This window comes from Neodiprion fabricii, chromosome 4 (genome assembly GCF_021155785.1).
Source record: "Neodiprion fabricii isolate iyNeoFabr1 chromosome 4, iyNeoFabr1.1, whole genome shotgun sequence".
NCBI lineage: Eukaryota > Metazoa > Arthropoda > Insecta > Hymenoptera > Diprionidae > Neodiprion > Neodiprion fabricii.
Window position 1 is genome coordinate 7682996 of NC_060242.1, and position 22237 is coordinate 7705232.

Sequence of the window (22237 nt, forward strand, 5' to 3'; positions counted from 1 at the left end):
TATATTTATTGTGTAGAAACGATTGATACTGAAAAAGTCGAAACGCATAGAAACTTCGAAATAGTAAATCAATGCAGTGTTGAAAATAGTCAGCTGAAGCGACTCGAATGTTAAGTAATTCCTGTCTATTTAATTCACGATTCCATACATTCTGCCTGCACTGAGAGAAATTTTTAGTTCCGGTTACCGCTAAGTCCTATTTCTATTTCAATTTTTTACCACAATCGAAAAATATAGTTCTAGGTAGAAAATGAACATTAGTTTTCTAGCTGTTACCGGAAAGTCTGGTATCCGTTGCTACTCTTTCTCATTACGATCACTGTTGCTATATTTCCTTGCAACTGTTGCGAAAATTTAATGTTCGTGCAACAATAAATTGACGTTAAAGCCTCGTTTGACTAAAAAAGTAGATTAAACCTCACAAGCTGATTTTGCGTTGAAATTACCAAAAAAGTATCGACAATAGCGCAAAATGGTTACTCTTACCTCGTTTTTCGTAATTCCAACAATATTCAAACTGTTTTTTTAACGATACCTGTTTTACTCAATTTTTCTAGGTACTGTAACAAATGAAATTTTTCTCAGGGTGCATTTTTTTTACGAAGGTACAATTCTGCACGTCATTTCTTCTTGCATCAAGATATCATTCTTCGAATTGTAATACATATTTATTGTATTCCACGATTAAAACCAATAAAATTCCGAATTTTGGGCTATCCTTAAGTTTAGCGTTGACTCCTCAATTATTCCGATCCGTTAATCAGTGTTCTAATTTTTGCAATCATCGTTAAAAAACGATTTAAATTTTCCATCAGAAAGAAGAACGACTTCCGTACTTTTCCAACCGTCACAGAATGAGTCTCGTCGTCACTTCGGACATTGTTTACGTTATCTCGAGAATTTTCTCAGTTCTTGCTTCTCGAATTCTAGTCGAGGAAATAAAGCACTAAAAACGGCCCAACTGTCGATTTTTTGAGCAGTAAGACGGATTTTAATGCGGTTTTTTGCATTCGATTCGTAAGAGCGCCTACAAACTTTGTGAACTAAATTGATTAATTAATTTTTTGAAAATGCATTATGGCATTAATAATATGCATTTTGCAAGTGCACTTCCAAGAGACACTAAATAAAAAATTTGCTACTCGGGGGTTTTTGGGGTCGCTGAACACGAATATCGCCACGGCAACCGTCTCCGAGGTACCTGGTGCCCAGGGTGGACAGTATCAACGTCTTCTCCTAGAGTTTTGGCAAAAATTGTGATCGAATTTGTCGAAACTCGTTGCTTGGGGGTTTTTAGGGTCACTGAATACGAATATCGATACGGCAACCGTCTCCGAGGTACGTGGTGCCCAGGGTGAACGTTTCAACGTCTTTTTCTAGAATTATTTTGAGTATTATCATTTTTACCTCAATTAAAGTATATTGTTCTTAATTCAATCACAAATTCGATCACAATTTTCGCCAAAACTCTAGGAGAAGACGTTGATACTGTCCACCCTGGGCACCAGGTACCTCGGAGACGGTTGCCGTGGCGATATTCGTGTTCAGCGACCCCAAAAACCCCCGAGTAGCAAATTTTTTATTTAGTGTCTCTTGGAAGTGCACTTGAAAAATGCATATTATTAATGCCATAATGCATTTTCAAAAAATTAATTAATCAATTTAGTTCACAAAGTTTGTAGGCGCTCTTACGAAGCGAATGCAAAAAACCGCATTAAAATCCGTATTACTGCTCAAAAAATCGACAGTCCATTGCTTTATTTCCTCGACTATTCGTTGATTTTTCCCCGTCGAATCTCCGGTAGTAGGCTGAGAGCGAGGAAGGAGATTCGCAGCCACATACGGGATAAAATCCGCTTACAAAGTCGCGGAGCAGTCGGTGGCAGCTTCTCGCTCTCAAAGAAAACGCAGAGCGAAGCAAAAGTTGGCCGATGCGTTCTCGGAAGAACCACGAATTCCGACTACGCATAGTTTAGAGCCGGGGGGTCGGGTGTTGGTCGTATGTATTCTATTCGCCTCACACGAGGCTTCAACGTCACTGCGAAGATCATCGTCAGCAATTTGCCTCGAGATGGTGAAGCTAAATATCGACACCGACTTCGACATCGACGTTGTTGTTTCACCTCAATTTGCCTCTATTTTCCGACCGATTACGGTGAAACTTCGCACTCTTCACACCGAACTTGGAAAAAAAGTTCTAAATAATTCAATGCGTCTTTTCAAACGTCCTGCATAATTAATTAACGCTGTCAAGATGAAATATGTCTACTTACGGTGGTCTTTGATAGGTTTGTTTATGAATTATTGTGCTTCCAGGTGCTTGAAAGTTTTTGAAATGATGAAAAATATTCCCTGAAAATTTAAGCTCTCTGTATCAAGTCTAAGGTGGTCCGCTTTTTGATCGATGTATCTATGGAAGTAACATGGGGGAATTTTTTTTTTTTTTGCTCTTTCAAATTGTATAAATCGTTGACGAATGTAACGACAGTAATGAAAAATACATGTTTTTGCAGAGAATTGTGACCAGGTCACAATATCAACAGAGACAAAAAAAAATTTCAATTTTTATTTTAGAGTTAAATCGATCAAGACTGGCAGAAAATGATATTTCATTTTCGTTCATTGTATAATTACATAAATCTATCTTAAATTTTGTAGCCTGCAAAAGATATGCAATACATTTTACAACACGATTGTTCATTTCGTAGCTATACTTGACAGAATCGTAATTTTACGTAAATTAAACTTTGAACGTTAATTATCACACGAACGCTTTCATTTACGAATTTTGAAATTATGTATTTCCCATAATTTTCGATATACTCGTCAACGACTTATAAAATTTTAAAGAGCAAAAAACGTTTTCTCCCAAAGATACTTCGATCAAAAAGTGGGATATCTTAGAGTCGATATAGAGAGACCAAATTTCCAGGGAATTTAAAAAAAGAAACAATTAATTTGTGAGCGTATAATCCCCTGGGAGCATAAAAATTCAAAAACAACCCTGCTAAGGATTACCCTAATTTCCTTCTTCTGGGAAACCGTCGATTCAGACGGACTTTGTTCTTCGAGAAGACGAGATGAGAAGAGTAATATGCACAGGCGGCGGAAGCTGGAGCTAAATTTGCTCGGCACTGGTGAAGCGAAACGAGCAAAACGCAGCGTAATCTCTTCGTAATTTAAAACGAGTTTCGAAGAAATAACCGTGATTCCAACAGTTGCATCGGTTCCGTGACGATAAAACTTTGTAGGCACCTTTCAGCCTCAGGATCAGATGCCAGGCCACGCAGCGTCGTTCGGGAGTATCATTTTCTTTTATACAGAAGCGAAGAGCTTACCAATCGCCAAATTGTTTTCTCTCGCATTTGACTACTAGATAAATTTTCGTTCTAACGATTTTTTACATACCTACGTACTAATAGACCGTTAAAGAACTGAGTGAATCCTGGAAATCCATCGTTCAAACGTATGTGAACCGGACTTCATTTATACTTTTATTTTTTAAATGAAATTAATCGGTTGGAAGTTTTGTTTCTGAATATAAGGTCGGCCGTTTTGGTTGGTGACAGGTTTTAAAGTAAATATGGTGGGTAGTTTAGCCTCTTGTCAACGATTCGAAGTGTATTTGTTTACTTTTAGCGAATTGAAATTGCATTTTTAGTAAAAAATTAACGTCCCTTTTGTTATCAAGTTGACATAAAAATGTAACGATTTATAAAAAGTGGCGGGGTTTGAAGCAACTATTCAAAAACACCGTTCCGAAGTTTGAAGTGAATCGATCGAGCCGTTTTTGAAATATTATTATCAATAACAATGCTTCATATCGATTGATTCTAACATAAAAAAAAAGAATGTAAATGAAGCGTCATTCGCATGCTCTCGAATAAAATCAACCACCGTCGAATTGAACAATTGGTCTGTTCAGTCCTGATGATGCCTTGAGAGAGAGACGAGGCCTTGAAATAAACCGAGCAGGACGGAGTTAGCAACATATCATGTAAAATGTTGCAACACATTGTAATTACAGAAACCCGCGTTGTAATTATTTTTAACTACTTTCAGGGTCCTCCGAACATCCCTAACAATTTTTTTTAGCCGTTTGCTAATTTACACCCCCTTAAGAAGTCTCAGGGATCATTTGAATCTAGATCATCGTGTATATATACGGATAATCAAAATTCAAAAGACCTTGATTAACCAGGCGAGACGACAACAATTGCAGAAAAACGAGAGGCTGAGTGCGTCGGCAATGGCGAATAAGCTCGCCATGCATGCTAGACGCTGTAAACTTTATCGCCCAAATAAGTGCAGGCTTGTAGAGACCGACCGTAAAGACATTTTACTACACATTTACGGCGTGGTGTGATATAATATATTACCCGGGTCCGTCCTCGCTGTCCTCTTGAACTGAATAGAAATGAATTTCACTTGTATATGGCAATATGTTACGATGCAGTACATAATGTGAAGAGCCAGGGCAACAAGTCGGTGGATTCTCAACTTTACTTGTAATATACAAGAATTCGGGGGGTCAATCTTTGTAATTTATGACCGCGTTGCTAAAACGCGATGTTCAAGTTGAGATTGTACGTATAAAGTCACAAATTTAGAAATTTGGTGCAGTGACGAAAATTACTAGATATGTACTTATCTCGAATTTATAGTGAAAATTTTTGATTTTACTGAAAATTATAGGAAAAACATCAAAGGTAATTTCAATAAACTAAATTGTCTAGTAAATTTATAATATTTATAAAATTGAATAAACAGTAAATGTATAGTGAATTTACAGTTTCGTATTTGATTAAAACTTCCGACACAGTGCAGGAAGTTCCATACAAATATTTTCAACAGTGATACGAATAAATAACAAAGTTACGATTCTGTGACAAAATGAAGACGCACGTAAAATAAAATTTGGTATTGATACAATTTTAATGTGGACCATTTAAGCATTATTGTTATTTTAAAGAAAAAGAATCGTGTGAGGAAAGATTATTTTGAGTTCGTAACTGCGATCGAAAATGTATTGTTTTGTTTATCCCATAATCTGTATATTTTCGAGCTGGAAATATTTTAAGTTGGAAAAGTGGTGAAGAAATATGTGCGGGTATTCAGGAAAATGAGAAAGGAAATACTAAGAATCAGAGCCTTGAATTACCGCAGAATAAAAAAGAGACCAAAAGAAATAAATTAGTATAGGTATACAGGGGAGAAATTAATTGTATTTCTAACGGAATTGGACAAAAAGAATTATGTAAAGAATGTTCAGAATGTATATATATATATGTGGTGCCTTTACAAAGTCTATGAAAAAATCTTTCGCTCGTGTGAATATTCGGAAAATTTACCTGTGCACTGTGGCATAAGAATTACGCATGCTAGAATAACAGTGAAACTCCCACGGATCCTTCGTTATTCTTCTCTATTAGCAACTGGTTCGACAATTTCATTGAGTCCCCTCGTTTTATATTCACGTTGTTCATTTGCATTTTCAAATTATCGTTAATCAAACACCTTTGTATTTTCTATAATTCGTGGCATTGTCTCTTATTCGCTTTTTTTCTTCTTTTCTTTTGCTCTCTTTCTTCTGCCGTATACGCGATATTTAATATTCCGGAACGATTAGCTTTCCTTTGTTACACACATCATCACATTCCGTTCACGTATAAATGCTAATTGGTATTGTAAAACTTACTCGGCCGTATGAATTTGCAGCTTGGGTGATATTATTTTTAACAAATTCAATGCAACTCGGGTTAACATTTCGTTTGCGAGCCGTTTAAACGGCATGTAATAGTAGATAAGAGAGGCTGGTTCTGAACAAAGCTAAGTGTCGGTAAATGTCGGTAAGGGAATCTGTATCTCAAACCGACTTCTCCTATTTACTTATTAACGCGTAGGTAATGCAGAAAAAGATTCATTCGACCTAAGAACGTGGGCAAAAAGGATCTCTGCAATTGCGAGGAGACGGCGCGAGAAACTTACGACAATAATTCCACTATTTCTGGAGGATTCCAAGCGTCGTCGTTGGCTCTGCAGCTGGAGACGACAGGATTCAATTAGTAATAATTTCGCGGTGGCATCGCGGCAGAGAGTAAACTGAGAGCTGCTTCAGGCCTGAATCTTTCAGAGTGACGATTGCGTTCGAGTCAATCAACGAATCTAGGATATACAATTTACATCCTCTCGCAGCCTAGATTACCGCTCTGCGCGATTAACGGTTAACCTCGAGTACCACGTGCGATTATACATGCTCTATGGGATGAATTATTATTCACGCGGGTTGAATAGTTTTGAGATATTTTTCGGTTGCACAACAGTTCGTAACAATCTCATTTTTAATTAGCTGTTTAGCAAATTTACGAATGTTTCTATTTACTTTCACTACATCAAACTTGAGTTGATTCAACTGTTCAAGTAATTTGTTATTTGATTAACTAATAAACAGTCGCCCGTTATTAAGAACAATACTTGAAGCACTTCAGCTCAGTATCAGAAAAGAGACTATTTGCCCACTACAAGTAGTAACTATTATTCAACAATTAGGTCAAGTTGGATCGAATCTGTTTCGTTTCACGAAAATTAGTGAATTTCTTGAACTTATTGTAAAGTTGAGTGAATTTTGATCGATAAAGTCAAAGTCTACTCGTGTACCTACTAAATTGATCCAAAATTATGTTTTTTTTTTTCGTCCAAGTCGAACGATCGTTTTAAGCTTCGTATGGTTGTACTTTGAACAGATTCACAACCTGAACCTTATTTGATATTTCGTTGAACTAAAGCCGTCTGCGATTAAAACGCGATGATTTTTAGTTTCGTGCGTGTTTTTTAATTGTCCTTGAAGATTACCGCACGCATAATTGTAGATTTACCCGTATACGTGATACACACGGATGTGCGTGCACGGAAGCGCGAATAAACATAGTTTTCTACTTTCCGAACACTTCGTGCAGACTTTAGCTGCGAGAGCACGCTTTGCGTATGAGCTGCATCTACATGCGGATCACACGGCGTACACCCAGACGCAAGTGTCGTGCACCCCTTTATAACGTTCAAGCCCCGCACAGATAATCTTTTACAATATTTATTCGCCGACTGGCGATTCCTCGTGTGCCAATTAGTCGCACGTAACGCGTTGAATCGAGCGATAAGCATACAGACCAAAAAAATATGAGTATATATTTATGATTTGAATTGCACGAAAAATGGTATATAATTACAGAACAACGTCGACGGAGGGTTGGAGAAATTTTTAAACGCATATTTTCCAAGTATACAGGTGAAAATCAATCGATCAAAATGTAATTAATAATTGCTTGTAATTACCGGAGCGAAGTTGAGTAATTATAAATATGTATGTGGCATAATACGCGATATTTGAGGAGGGAAGAGGACTTCTACAAAGAAAAGTCAACCACGTTTCAAAGTATTTATTTGAAGTTCAGGTAAGGGAATAACAAAGGCGGAAAGAGAGGGAAGGAGAAGAAGAATTTCAATCAGCAACAGCATCAACGTAGGAAATCTTTTTCCTTTCACCATGAAATCATAGAACGTGAGTTCCGTGAGAAGGGAGGAAAAGTGATTTTAAAAAAAGTCAGTAGCGATGCAAAAAATTTAGGCAAGTATTGAATTTCACAGACTTGCCCAAGATATTGGAAAAATAAAAGAAAAAAAAAAATTATTTTGGATGCAGAATGGTTGAAAAAATAAATGATTGCTTACTGAAGACTTTCGCAAATATCGAAATTGAAGACAGCCCTTCAATATATCCGATAAAACACCGTAAGTATAATCAACCAAAGAAAAACATTCTGCAATTCTTCGTGATTATTTCTTTGAGTTAGAGTTTAATAAATGATTTCATATTATTTGGTATTGATCGAGGTAGAAAGATATAAATCGAAGAAGCGTTTCGTGAAACTTTAGTACAGCCCTTTGATGAGAATACTCAGTGTGAAACGTGCGAAATCAGCTTTCAAGCTCAAATTAGAAAAACATAGTGCAATAAAAACTTGATGGAAGCTGCGCCATTTTCATCAAGTATAAAGTCGGTATAATTGCAGACGAATATAAACATTCGTGGCATGTTTCTTCGTCAATTAATGCTGAGTAATATTGAACCCATAATATCAACACGGAACGTAACGAGAAAACTGTTGTACCAATATCAGTTAAATTTCAGCTGCACCAATTATTAATCCCACTGTATAAAGCTTTCATCTGTTCCACATTTGCATCTATTGGCGTCAGAAAAAGAATTTTTTTATTCTCTTAAATGCATATCTCCGGTTGCGACTAAGATTTAGTTCCCATTTCGTCTTTAATAAACAGTCCCACCTAATTAAATTAAATCAATTACCTACCCTTAAATATGTCCTTATATTTCGATACACAAGTAAAAATTCCACTTTCCTCGGTGTATTACAATAAACTGCGATACTACAGAATATGAAATTCGAAAGTAACTTGATCTACTCGACACGACACGAATACCAAAATCTCTGATGAAAAATAAAATCCCGCTGAAAGAAAAAGTGAAAGGCAAACAAAGAGCAGAGAGCAAAGTGGAAAAAGAAAAAAAAAGAAATCACCACCACCACCACCACCACCACTACCACCACCTAGTGTGTACATATTCAATCGGTGGAGAATCGTCGCAGGTAGATTACAATACGAACGTAGGTACTTTCAAGTTTTCCCAAAAACATTCGGTTGGATACGGTTCGATATTCGGGGTGCGGTTCCGCAGGATTGCGTGAGAGGGTAAAGGAGGAAGTGGCGGGGAGGGGGACGGGGCAGGGGGGAGGGCAGGGCTATGGATGGATGCAGCGCGAGGGGCGAGGGGTTGGTGGCGGGGGGGTGGTTGGTGCACGCGTTGCACACAAAGTTAGGTTAGGTTGGGTGGTGCGTCGCGCCGACGGCCTCGGCGTTGCAGGAGGAGAGCGTAGAAGGAGGAAGGACGCCGGGCGTCTCGGCGTTGTGGCAGACGAACGCATCGATCCCGGTCAGGTCAAGCACGGAATACCTCCTCACCCCACCCCCGCCCCTCATCCCCATCTCTCACCCTTACGGCGTACTCGCCCCCGCCAGACAAAGACAAATTACGCTGCATTTTCAGAGCCCCAAAGAGCCCCCTTCCCCTCGCCACCTCCGCAACTCCCCCCTCCCGCCGCCGCCGTGACCCACCCCTTCCGCCCCTTATCCACCCTCTCTCTTCCGCGGTAGAAGCCCGACTCTCCACCCCCAGGGCCACCAACCGCTCGAGCTATGTAGGGCATCAAGCGGGTGCTCAACTCGCGCACGCACTGCATCCCTCGTTGCATTTTTCGAATCAAGGAACACTGATGTGATGCGATGATAATTATAATAATAATAGTGACGATCATGATAACAGCGTACACCGAGAGAAGTTTTTTGTTCCGGTTACCGCTCGGTCATTAACTGATTTCATTTTTTTACAACGATCGAAAAATATGGTTCCAGGTAGAAAATGAAAATTAGTTTTCTAGCTGTTACCAAACAAACTGATTTTCCGTTGCAATTGCCAAAAAAGGATCGACAATAGCGCAAAATGGTTAGGCGTACCTCGTTTTTCGTAATGCCAACAATATTTAAACAGTTTTCTTAACGATATCTGTTTTGTTGAATTTTTTTAGTTACTGTAACAATTGAAATTTTTCCCAGTGTAGTTATTAAGCGGAAGTTTTACATCGTATACGTTAGGTTGGCCTTGATTTTTTTTTTTGTAAAAAAAATGTTATAAAAAATATCAGCAAATGTGTGCGTGAAAATAAAAAAATTGTTCGTAAGCCTTGAAGGAGCTCCGATAATTTTATGGACTGGTAAATTACCAATATTTAGAATTCAATATTTATTGTACGGGTAAAATCAATCGTAAACATTTGAAATTTGGCATAATTTTTGGGTATATTCTAAAGTGTGAAATGCAATTTTTGTAGATTTTTCGAAACAGTTATCTTCATTATCTTCGTAATGTCTATAAGTAGATAAGGAAATTACAGCTCAAAAAATTCAACCGCCGTGCGTGTTGATTGATTTCGGTTTTCTGAATGCGACCAGTTTAAATATCAACTTTATGATTTTAAAAATAAATTCTTATCGCATGTTTATTGGAAAAATTATGAAAAAACCAAAGTCATAAATAACGATCATTATGCAGCTCCAGTGGTGGTGCAATGTAAGAGATAATAATTTTTCCCAATTATACTGTTGTAGGTTATTTTTGTTCTTGTTGTTACAGCTTTTTTCTGTAGTTGAGACGAGTGTTTGGTTAACTTGACCGAGTGGTTAGCTTTGTATTCTACGCGAAAGGAAACAACTTGTCACGGTAATGATTCAATCTCTAATTATATCTGACGCCTCGAATCTTACGTTGGTATAATCCGTTAATTGTTTTCTTTTTTCACAATCAGTTACCAGGATCGCTGTGAGAAGAATAGCGAAGATGATCGTTTAAGTGCTAATTGTAACTCATACGGCTATTCAAATACAGAAGATTTTTAATTTCAGATTTCATACAATATACGAAAAAAATGAATAGTTACCCCATAACCTAGTATTTTTATACTGTCTATGAAACTACTGTGAGGGTATTTTAACCACAACGCGAAGTTACTGAAGTATGTATACTACGGTGTTTCATTTGATAGTAAATAAGACATTTTTGAAGAGCGTTAAATACTCTACAAGCGAACATTGGATTCATTTCGATATCTTTGAAAGCTTCCGAATGAGAATTGTTTTTAAAAAACTGTGCAATTTTCCATTGCAATTTAAATGGGAAGAGTTAAAAATCAATGGGCAAGTTTTTAAATTTTTAATTCAAAGCTAAAATTCGGGAAGGATTATTATTTTCGTACATACTGAAAGATAATTACGGTGACATTGAAGAAAAAACGACGTTGTTTTCAAACGAAACACCCTAATGTATACATGTACGATGTCTTGACGATGATTATACGGTTAGTATAGTACCCTGGCTGCTGTAACTACTCTCTTTATCGAAGAATCGACTTTATGATCAATAACTAAGAAATAAATACAATACTTAAAGTAACAAAAAGTCATCTACAGACATGAATAATGTACTTTATTGTATTGAAACTACGTAGTCGAATAATTGATGAAAAATTGGTTGAATATGACTATGTTTTAATTAGTTATTGATGCGCTATTTTTTTCTAAGTCACATTTATAGCCGTGACAAATACTGTTACAGGCAAAGTTGACCCGAATTTTAATTGACGTGCTCGATACGGTTTTAAACTTTGATTGCTCAAATCATTGAACAGATTAGGCTCAAGTCACTGGAATTAGTGTATCGATAGATGTTCAACTTTATACTCATGTAAAATTCTATTACATGTAATTATTGATTCTAGTTGAAAGATCTAAAAAACAAGAAAAATCGTTCACAAGCAAAAAAAAAATGGTTACTTCATATTGAACATTTCGGATGCCTTTACGATAAAAACTCAGATTTGATCGAAATATACGAAAAGACTGAACTAATCTTGCTCGAGCCCCAAAATCATGCAAGCTTCAATCATTTCTTTTCTTTAATTCTTGACTAGACCGTAAGAAGTTCAATCTGCATGTCGATAAGGCTGACAGGAATATAGAGATTAGATGTATTATACGTTTGAACTAGGTTTGAGAAAAGAGAAATTAAACGATTTTTCGATCATGAAAATACGTTGAAAGTTTCAAACGAAAGTGAATTTTAACCGTCCAACCTTCGAGTGTGGGTCAAACGTGTTGCATCTCATCAGTCCGAATGGTCAAATCTCCAAGAAGATGTAGTGAACAAAAGATGACAATTCCGAATGATTTTAATGATGACGTGAAATATTCTCAAGACATTCAAGGGCATTTCCAGAAATTATTTAATTTTTAATTAAGGATCAGAATAGCCCGAAATTATTTAGCAATCGGTAATTTGAACCATTTAAAAATTCTTCTATTCGGAACTTCGGCTCTTCGATAATTCGATGCTTTGTAATTTTGATCTGGAATTGAAGAAAAAAAAATGTTCTCAAGATATTTAACGATTTAACCCCGAGAAGCTTTTTGAGATCAGAATGATCCAAAATTTTTATCCATCGATATAATTCGAGCCATGCAGGAATTCGGATACTTAGAATTTTGGCTTCTCGATAAGTCGACCATCTGGATTTTGACCCCTAGAAAGTAACTTGAATCACAATTAGCATTCTCATCAATTCGGGCGGATGATAATTCCTGTGAACAACGTTGAATTCTGACCCACATCAAATGTGACTCATTAGGTTCATCTAGCCACCAATATAGAGTGTTAACCCTTGTTTGACACAATTCTGCAGAATCTAATAATTGACACACTGGGGTTGTTTGTAACTCAGCGAAAAAAAATCGTTAAGAATTATAGAATATTTTTAGTTCAAATTTTTGGTGCAAGTTCTTAAAAGGTTACTTCTTGAAGCTATATATAGATTACGTTATACAGGAAATGCTTATTCGTTGGTTTATAGTTTGTGATTTAGTTCTAAGGTAATTTCGAGTTATTTGTAAACGTTTGACAGATAGAAAATAAGTTCAAGTTTGATAAACAACGCTCTTTTCACTGGATTGTAGTAAAAAGGGTAGGAGAAGGCATTCGGTAAAAGATATTGAAGAAATCGAGACGTTTTGTGAATAATAAGTAAGGTTGTTTACGAATTTCATATCGCTGGTATCATAAAGTGCACTGGAAAAGTTTATTTGAATTCATTATTCAATTTAAGTCGTTCGACCTCTGTTCTAAAAGTTCACCAGAGAAATTCTGTCAACTTTAGTATTATCTAAACGGGAAAGTCTTCCAGAGAACAAAAAAAAAGACCAAGCTTTAACCAGCTAAAGATTTCAAAAATTCACGCAACTTAAAATAAAACATTTCAAACAAATCGCTAATTTATCTTTAGATAAACCGATAAGATTTCTCGTAACGAACCAAATAAATGAATAACTAACCGTGAGTAAAATAAACTGGAAGATAAAAATTCGAGAGACAAACACCTTCCCGTCACAATGTAACAAAATATCAACATTCCAGATGGCGCCACAAACCCGATTCTTTCTAGATATAATTTCTTTAATTTAAGTCAAAAAAAAAAAAAAAAAAAAATGGCGTGGAATCCTTTATACCCCAAACCGTCAAAGAAGTGTTAAAAATCAAACCGCCACGATGTTTCAACGCGATCGACGTGTTGGAAATCGGGAGGGAAGGGGGGGGGGACAAAGATTGGCCCGTCGCGTCACGTCCCGGTTGGGGACTCCTGCACGGCGTAAAGTGCGGACGACGTCGACGACTCGGGTGGAAGTGTCCCCCCCCCCCCGCCCCCCCCGAACCCCCACATCAACCTTCTTCTCCCACGTTCCCTAACCTCGCGCGCGGGTTTGCGTGCCGCGATACCTGTATGTGTGTCCGTTTGTGTGAATGAGCGAGTGAGCGAAGAGGGTTGAGACGCTGGTTGCAACGGGCGAAGGAGAGGAGGAAGGGAAATAGGCGGGGGTGGTTCGGGTGGCTTGCACCGAGCTCGGAGCAAAGGAGGCCGCCGGCGGCGGTGGCGAAGCTGAGGCGGAGGCGGCGGGGTCCCAGGAAGAGAGGACCTGGCCCCCGGCGCTCGATAGCACCAACGCCATCCGCCGCCGCCGCCGCCGCCGCCGCCGCCCGACGTCCCATGATTGGAAACCAAATCGCCGCACATCCATCCCCCCGGCGAACCCGGATAGATCCTGCTGGAGGTCCTTCCTTCCTTCCTTCCTTCCTTACCCGGTGCATCCCGTTAGGTACCAACCTCGCCCGCTGACCCCCGCGGCCCTCCCCCCCCCCCCTCCCCCCGGCGAACCCCGGACGCTAATGTCGGTCTAAGTCCTTAAAACCCCCTCCCCCCCCCCTCGACCCACAGGACGGGGGAGAAGCTACGCCTCCCGACGAGCGGAATGGCCTCCATCAGTAACGGGGCTTACACTTACACACACACACAGACACATACACACGCACGCACACGTGCACACATTCGCAATCAGAGTCCAGAGACCATTTCTCACTCGATGCGGGGAAAAAGAGCAGCCCGTAGCCCGATGCGCTGCGGTCTGGTATTGCCGACCATTGGGACCGGAAACGGACCACCTTGACGAGCGACGTCTGCACGATCCTGTGCGACTGCGGTGGTGGTGGGGGGGAGGGGGGGGGGGCAAGTTGCAGCAACGTCGATTCCGCGGAGCGATCATTGGATCGGGAAGGACTGTGGGGTGGTGGTGGGGGGGGGGGAGATGATTGGGGTATGGGGTGGATGGGGTGGGGCTCGAAGTTACGATTTTGAAAAGTTTAGGAAGTGAGACAGGGTCGAAGTTCCGAATTATTTTGGTGGCGAGACTTGAAACGAAGGAATGAAACTTTGAGGAAACAACGAAGTTTCGATCGGTGGGGAAGCCGACGGCTCAAAGTTACGAAATGTAAGATTTCGAAAATTAAAATACACTCGCAGAGTGTAGTTTACTCGACGTGTGGGTGTGAAAAATTAGAAAACCCAAAAATGAGAACGATCAGGATTCCGGATGCTTAAATTTTCTCATTTTCGCGCTTTTGGAACTTTTGAGCGTCGGGCTTCGGACCATTCGAAACTTCGATGTTTCGTCAAAGTTTGATTTCCTTACTTCAAGCTTCGCCACGAAAAAAATCGGAATTTGGTGCTTTTGGAACTTTTCAATTCAAAATTTTGACCCTGCCCTGGGTAAATGTGTCGATTTTGGTCACCTTGATACCAGTTTTCTTCATACTCATTTCGCGCAATCGGAGAGATTATGTCGACGAGTGGTACAAAGGTGTTTATCGATCTACGCAAACACCAATTTTTGAACAACGAAGTGCGACGACTCTCGAAACTTCTGCACGTACGAAATTAATTACTTATAACAGGTTTAATTTCACGAAGAGATCAAACCTCAAATCGACAAGCGTAACACAATTCTATCAACTTTGCCACAAATGTCCTTTTGTATTCCACATTCTACCCTTTTGTTATACGCACACTTTCACCTACCAGCCAAGGATGTATGTACGAGTTGGTATGTTTTCTGCGACGGAAGTTTATCCTTTACTCCCCCGCATCACATAAATTTGTGCAACAGATAAAATATACGGCGAATAATATATGGCTCAAGGCTAGCCGGCTTCGCTAGATACGATTTTATCCGCTTTCGGCAAGATTTTCTTTCGGATAATTCCGCTACACTGTATTGTTGTATGAACGCAGTGGATGCATCGCTACTTCGATTGGTACGTCACCGAGTCGTCTTCTTTGCATCTCCACAATAATGCAGGATCGAATGACACCAGGGAGAAAACCAAACTCTCACCGCCGACTTTCTTGGCATCCACCCGGGCGTTTAGTTTCACCGCGAATTTTTGATGTTCATAAATTTTCTGTAGGGAGAATTCTTATCGAACTCGTTTCCACGAAATTTAAGAGAATCGTTGATAAATTTTCAATGTTCTCGTCAATGGTCTTTTGATGTTCGCGACATGAAAATGTCAGAAAAATATGGTGCAATATTGTGAGAATAAACGAAATGATAAGGTAGAAATAATCTGACGAAGCTAAAATAAGGATATGGAATAAAGCGATCGCATTATTACACTGAAAAAAATTTCATTTATTACAGTAACTAGAAAAATTCGGTAAAACAGACATCGTTAAGAAAACTGTTCAAATATTGTTGGCATTATGAAAAACGAGGTATGCGTAACCATTTTGCGCTATTGTCGATCCTTTTTTGGTTATTGCAACGAAAAATCAGTTTTTGAGGTTTACTCTACTTTTTTAGTTAAACAAGGCTTTAACGTCAATTTATTGTTTTTTATTGTATTAACAGTCGCATGAAAATATAGCAACAGTGATCGTAATGAGAAAGAATAGTAACGGAAACCAGGCTTTCCGGTAACAGCTATAAAACTAATTTTCATCTTCTACCCAGAACTATATTTTTCGATTGTAGTAAAAAATGAAAAATTTCTCTCGGTGTAGGGAAGGCTGTGATTTCGCGTATTTTAGAGAATTTCATTTCTGTCGTTTAGCAGGAGGATCGTGCCGCGTATCGTCGCAAAATTCACGTCACGTACACCCACGTTGCAAGTTTGTTCCAAACTAACTGCTTCGCCATTAACGGAAAAACCTCAACACATCTTCGGTTAGCTGTTTGATGGCTATGAAAAAGAAAGAAACATTTCTCGCAGTGCTGTGAGGTAAGAAATAAAGTAGGTACAAATCTTCGTTCCTTTTTTACTACTTTTATAAACTGAGAAGGCATTGTTTTGGAAAATGGAACATGTAATGCGAACCGTGCAGAATTTCCATAATTTTTTCGCCTCGACATCGACAGAACATTTCTAGCAATGTCTCATACTGTAGACAAAGATTGATGAAAATTTGTTTCAATCTTTGCGAATTTCGTTAAATCGTCACAGTAATTCTTGACGCGGGTGGTGAAAGTGTTCGAAAGCATCGCAATGTGCATATTAAACCTTCAGATAAACGGGCGTTTTTCAATTCCAGTATCATCGTTCGACATCAAAAGGTCAACAATTTCTCACGTCTCCAATGCAGCGCTAGAAACACCGAAGTTTCACGTCATTCGACATCCTATGCAGTGGTAGATTTTTGATCTTTCGATTATATTCTTCTTCTGGTTAAAAGTCAGTAACAGATGATCGACCATCCTTCCTTGTTTCTTTTATACTTGCACATTCTTGCGAGACGGGGTTGAAGTTCCAAATTTGAAAAGTTCCGGAAGAGCGTAAGTCCGAATTATTTTGTGGCGAAACTTGAAGTGAAAAATTCAAACTTTTGAGAACTTTTCGGAAATCCGACGGCTCAAAGTTACCAAATAAAGGTTACGATAAAGCAAAGTTCCGAAAAATAGAATTCCGAAAGTTAAAACATGCTTGCAAAACGTAGTTTACTCACCGAGTGGGTGCAAAAAATGAGAAAAATCGAAAATCGAATGATCAGGATCCCCATCGTAAAAATATCGAAAATCCAAAACAAGCAAAAATCAAAGCGTTGAAACTTCACCGAGCTAGAAATTCGGAGAACTGAAAATCTTCGTACATTCCGAATTTCAGTGTTTCAGATTTTTAAATTATCTCGTTTCCGCGCTTTCGGAACTTTGCACTTTCGTAACTTTGCGCGTCGAGTTTTGAACCATTCGAATCTTTGCTGTTTGATCAAAGTTTGATTTTTTCACTCCAAAGTTCACTACCAAGAAACTGGGTAAATTTGGCGCGTTCGTAACTTTTCAAATTCTTCAATTACCATTGAATTTTTCAAAAATTCCACCGTCGTCGTCGTCAAATTTCCGCTAAACACTCGCTTCGGTAAAAATCAAAAGCGAATTTAAGCTGCGGCCGCAAGCGCCAATCGTATCGATAATCATCGCACGTATACCGAACCCGGCAAAGAGTTCGCTTCGCCAAGCTGAAAGCACAAGATGATCAAAAGACGCAGATAAGCAGCAAAATCCACGTCATAGCCGAGAGGCATTGCCGCACCTATACACGTATACCTCGTCGTCGCGGACGCATTTTCGCCTGACTATTTCCCAAAGCTTTTCAGAGTCGAGTGGGAGGTGTTACGTCACGTGCCTGGTGGGCCTGCGGAAACTCCGCGCATAAAGGAACGAAGAAAAACGGATGAGAACGTCCAGGGATGCAGCGGCAAAGGGTGGGAGGGGGGGGGGGGGGGGGGGGGTGAGCAGAGTGGATTGTATGGGTCAAGATGTTTCGTGGCGAAGCTTAAGTCGCGGTCGCGGCTTTACCGTGAGTTAAATTAGCAACGGAAACGGTAAATACTGTGCAGATTGTCCGAAAGTAGATGTGATTTTTGACCTGATATATGTATACATATATATTAGACCTGTCCTTAAGAAGGGCAAAATCGAATTTTGACGGTCTTACCCCCCAGATTGGTTCGAAATAATTCAAAACGAAATGTCCGAAGTTCTCAAAAAATTTTCCCTTCGTATTTACCCACGCCTAGGAAGCCTTACTTTTTCCCATAAGAAAAGCATTGGTTTTACGGGATTTTAATCGTTTTCTTACCGCTGCCGTAATTATCAGCTAAAAAATCGCAAACTCTCAGAAAATGTTGACAGTTGTGTTACCTTTTTGTCCAATTTTTTGGAATTCGATACACGCATTCTTGGGCTAGATCGATCACATCTTTATTTTCTGTATATTGCGAAAAAGATGTGATTAATGCTATTAAGCTTATATATAAGAAGAAATTTGTTATAAAATGATGATAAAATTAAAATATATGTATATATTTCTTGTAGCGAAAACCTCGTAGCCTTATAAGATTGTACTTTTTTTAGGACAAGGCGTGACTGGAGTAAAATCGTCGAATGTTCCCAGTCACTGAGAAACTTGGCGGTTGTTAGATTGGAAATAATCAAGTTTTCAAATGTCTCGTGCAGCTTCTAATTCACCCCATGTATTAATAATTGTCAGACAGTGATCCAAGTCCTTATCAAAATTCAGAATAGCGTCAAATGACGGTAAAAAGGTCCGTGCAAAATTCTGAAAAATATGATCGAAACGGTGAAAATTATCAGTTTTTGAAAAGAAAAGATTTGAAAAAAAAAAAAAAACGTTACATTTTTTGTAACCGTAAGTTATAAGGAATATTGAGAATCTGCACTGTATACTTAACTTTTTATCAAAGTTTAGCGTGAATTCTTCTGTCATCATTCACGAGACACTTGAATTCGCGGCTTTTGCCAGGTACGTGTATATTTGATACACTTTCTGCAATACGAACGCACGGCGTAAACGGAGAAGATAACAGGAGAGAAAAAAGAAGGAGAAATAGCTTGAAGGTAAAATGTTGTTGGAACGATTCTCTTCGCAAAGCCCGTTCGATTTTATATCATGTGTTATACCTGAAACCGCAGAAAACTTTGCAAATATTATGCCAGCTGGTATGTCTATGCCGCTACTACATTCTAACTCCAAGCGATAGAATTTCCGATATCGATAAGAAAGTTGAAGCTGCGCGTGTTCAATTTAATCTCCAGTAAAAAGCATCGTTCGTGAATTCTCGATTTCTGGACTAAACGGTTCTTAAACGTCTTTAGAGAAAAACGTTCGCGAATTATTATCACACAATTTAATTCGCTGATTATTCTACAATTGTCGCCAGAAGATCAGATTATAAATAAAAATAAAAATCATGCGCAAAGCTTGCGCACAAAATTTCGTTTTTGGTTATCTCGTTTGAAACTTGCCGAGATGATAATATCGAACTACCCGTTTTCTGTGCGAGTGTATGAAAGTAAATTTTTCATACAATGGATAAATCGAATCGTACGTTTGATTTGAAAAACCTTACCTCTGGATCATCGTGGTAAGTATTCTTAGCAACTGTTTTATACCCCCGTTTTTTTACATATTTAGAAAACTTTCCAACATATTTCTTTGCGGTTTTTTGCTATTTCTGATAGTATGCTGACAGGATTTCAATACTCGAGAGTAATTATTGCGATGTAATGCAAGTTATTATTGTTAAAAACAAATTGGTTGAAAAAAAAATCGTCAAAATTGAGGGTTTAATTCATTTCCGAGAAAGTTACCCCACTACACATATTCATGTTTTGCATAAATTATAAGTTTTTAGTGTCACTGATTACAAGCTTGAAATTGAATTTGAGAAAATCGACATCGTCGACTCGATATGGCGGACGAAAATTTCATACTCGATCGAACCCGGAGAAGAAAATCTGTCCACATATTTTTAGAGTCGCTGATTTCGAATCTGAAATCAGGTTTTGAAAATTCAATCCACCGACTCGAATCAAGGACCCCGAAAACCCCTGCACAGAGTTTTTTTAACCTTAGTCGATCTATTTTGAAATTTTCGTCTACCGTATTCGATCCGCCATCTTGACATTTTGAAATCTGATTTCAGATTTGTAATCGGCTACCCCAAAAACCATAGAACATCGTCATACTACATTGTCGTAAAAATTGGCTAAGCACAACAACGTGTGACTCAAAGAGTCGAAGAGAATCGCCCACAACGATGATTTATTGTATTTCAAAACGCCCAATTTCTCAGCAACGACTTACTTTTCGAATTGGAGTGGCACGCAAACTGAATTACCCTGAATAACTAACGATACTCAACACTGTAATCAGAAGATCATCATCACGCGGTGGATAAATTCAAGGGTTGGGTTTCTGCGCCCTGTATAAGATAGCAACTGCAGCTACACCCTCGGACAACGGGCTTCGGTCACAGTTCCTTATAGAAACCCGTGAATGGGCTTATCGCATCTCATTAATTCCGACTTGGATCTAATTGTGCCGTCCAGCGTGGCTTCTCAGGTTCGCGTAGCTCGGAACGAGCATTTCTCTTCGGTTACAAGAGATCACGCACATTTCGTGTCAAATTTTTCGTCTCGCATTTTGTACGAAGCAGAGATTTTTCTATGGATTCAGTCTACATTCAGTCCGTTCATCTTTTGTTAAATTATATCGTCTCAGAAACGAACATCTTGTTTTCCAAATTTCGAAACTAAGTAAACAAATCCACTTGTCTCTGTATTTTTGTACGCATTTGATAGCCGCACGTTTTTTTTTTTTTCTTATCGATGTATTTATTACGCGAATGATGAATCGTGCGAAACTGATCGTCGAAAGATTGAAAAAATGAATATCCCCAAAATTACGGTGTCAATAGATTCATCTGTTAATCTGGTACTTTTCGAAGAATAAAATTGACAATTTTTACACATTTTCAGGGATATCTCCTGCTTGAAATAACGACAATAATATTATAAATAAAACTGAATCTAGAGAACCGAGTTGAGTCGAAAGATGTGACAAAAAAAAATTATACCGAAGGTTGTATCAAATATCTGGAAAAGTCGAGATGAAAATACGCCGTATGAATGAATGTTGCTAATGCTACACAAGAGTCGTACTTAACACCAAGTCGTAAGGTGACAAAGTGATAAAAAGACGTGTCTTGTAACTGTAGACGCTAGGAGGGATTCTCGACTGAAAGATGGAGGCTCAAATGCTCTCGTAAATGGGTCAGTGCACGTTAATTAACTTCAGGATAACAATGCGCGGTTTGGTTCATCAGTGAACAACTGACAAGTCGTGGGAAAGAAATTGAGAGAAGATTGATTGACGTCAAGATAAAAGATGAACCGAATAAACCAGTTCTCGAACGATTTTCAGCAGCGTAATGAGAGAATTTTGTAAAAGTTTTCGGCAATTAGCTGCTTATCATTATCAGTGATGTAAACTGACCCGTAAGACAGCCGTGCCGAGAAAATGCGAATGGAAAAAAGGAGATCACGAAGGTACAAAATTAGATTTTCTCTTCTAGCTTCATCGAATCGTTTGAAAAGATAATCGTGTTCAAATATGATAAGAAATGTAACGAATGTTATTGCAAAATAAATCTAGGTCAAATGCGTGAGATGAATAAATTTTCCACAGCGTCCTGCCGTCAGTTAGTTACAAAAATGTTGCATAAAAAAACAATCACAAATTTTCACATGCTTGAAACGGAAAAAAAACTTTGGATCAGAACCATATCAAAAAAGTTTTTAAACCATTACTGGTCGTGAAAATTTAGAAATACGTAGTTTTGAACATGAAATAAAAATAAGTTAAACGATAAAAATTTTATATTCGTTATCGTTTCGTTTTTTCGATTACGGTAACAATTGTGTGATATTGTCTTGTGATTATTGTGACAATGTGACGTCTGTTTGTACTATTAAATTAATTAACTCGAGAAAATGTAGTCATGCAAAAAGACAAATTTAAAGATTGCAGTAACGAGAAAATTCAGTATTGACAACTATAATCCACACTATGTAGCTACTTGTGCCACATTTTCTTGCAATTCCAACAATATTTAAACACTTATTCAAACGATGCTCATTTTATTAGAATATACCGATTAGAAATTTTATGAGCCTATCGATAAGAAATGAACATTTTCTTAATGCATCGCAGCAAAAGTTGGGAAAGAATTGAAATTCCGAATTCGAAAATTTCCAAAAACGACTGAGTCCGAATTTTTTGATGCCGAAACTTGATGTGAAGAAATCAAACTTTGACGAAACAACAAAGTTTCGAATGGTCAGAATACCGAAGCCGCAAAGTTCGGCAAAG

At 38.4% G+C, this 22237-nt stretch overlaps 1 long non-coding RNA gene across 1 annotated transcript; it reads right to left on the minus strand.

Annotated features, from left to right (window-relative positions):
- Positions 1-1296: 1296 nt before the first annotated feature.
- On the minus strand, positions 1297-22188 carry LOC124181075. Its single transcript, XR_006870377.1, has 3 exons — positions 22178-22188; positions 6392-6397; positions 1297-1427 (listed from the first exon to the last, which is right to left on the minus strand). It is a non-coding gene; the product is annotated as an uncharacterized LOC124181075 (long non-coding RNA).
- Positions 22189-22237: the final 49 nt, after the last annotated feature.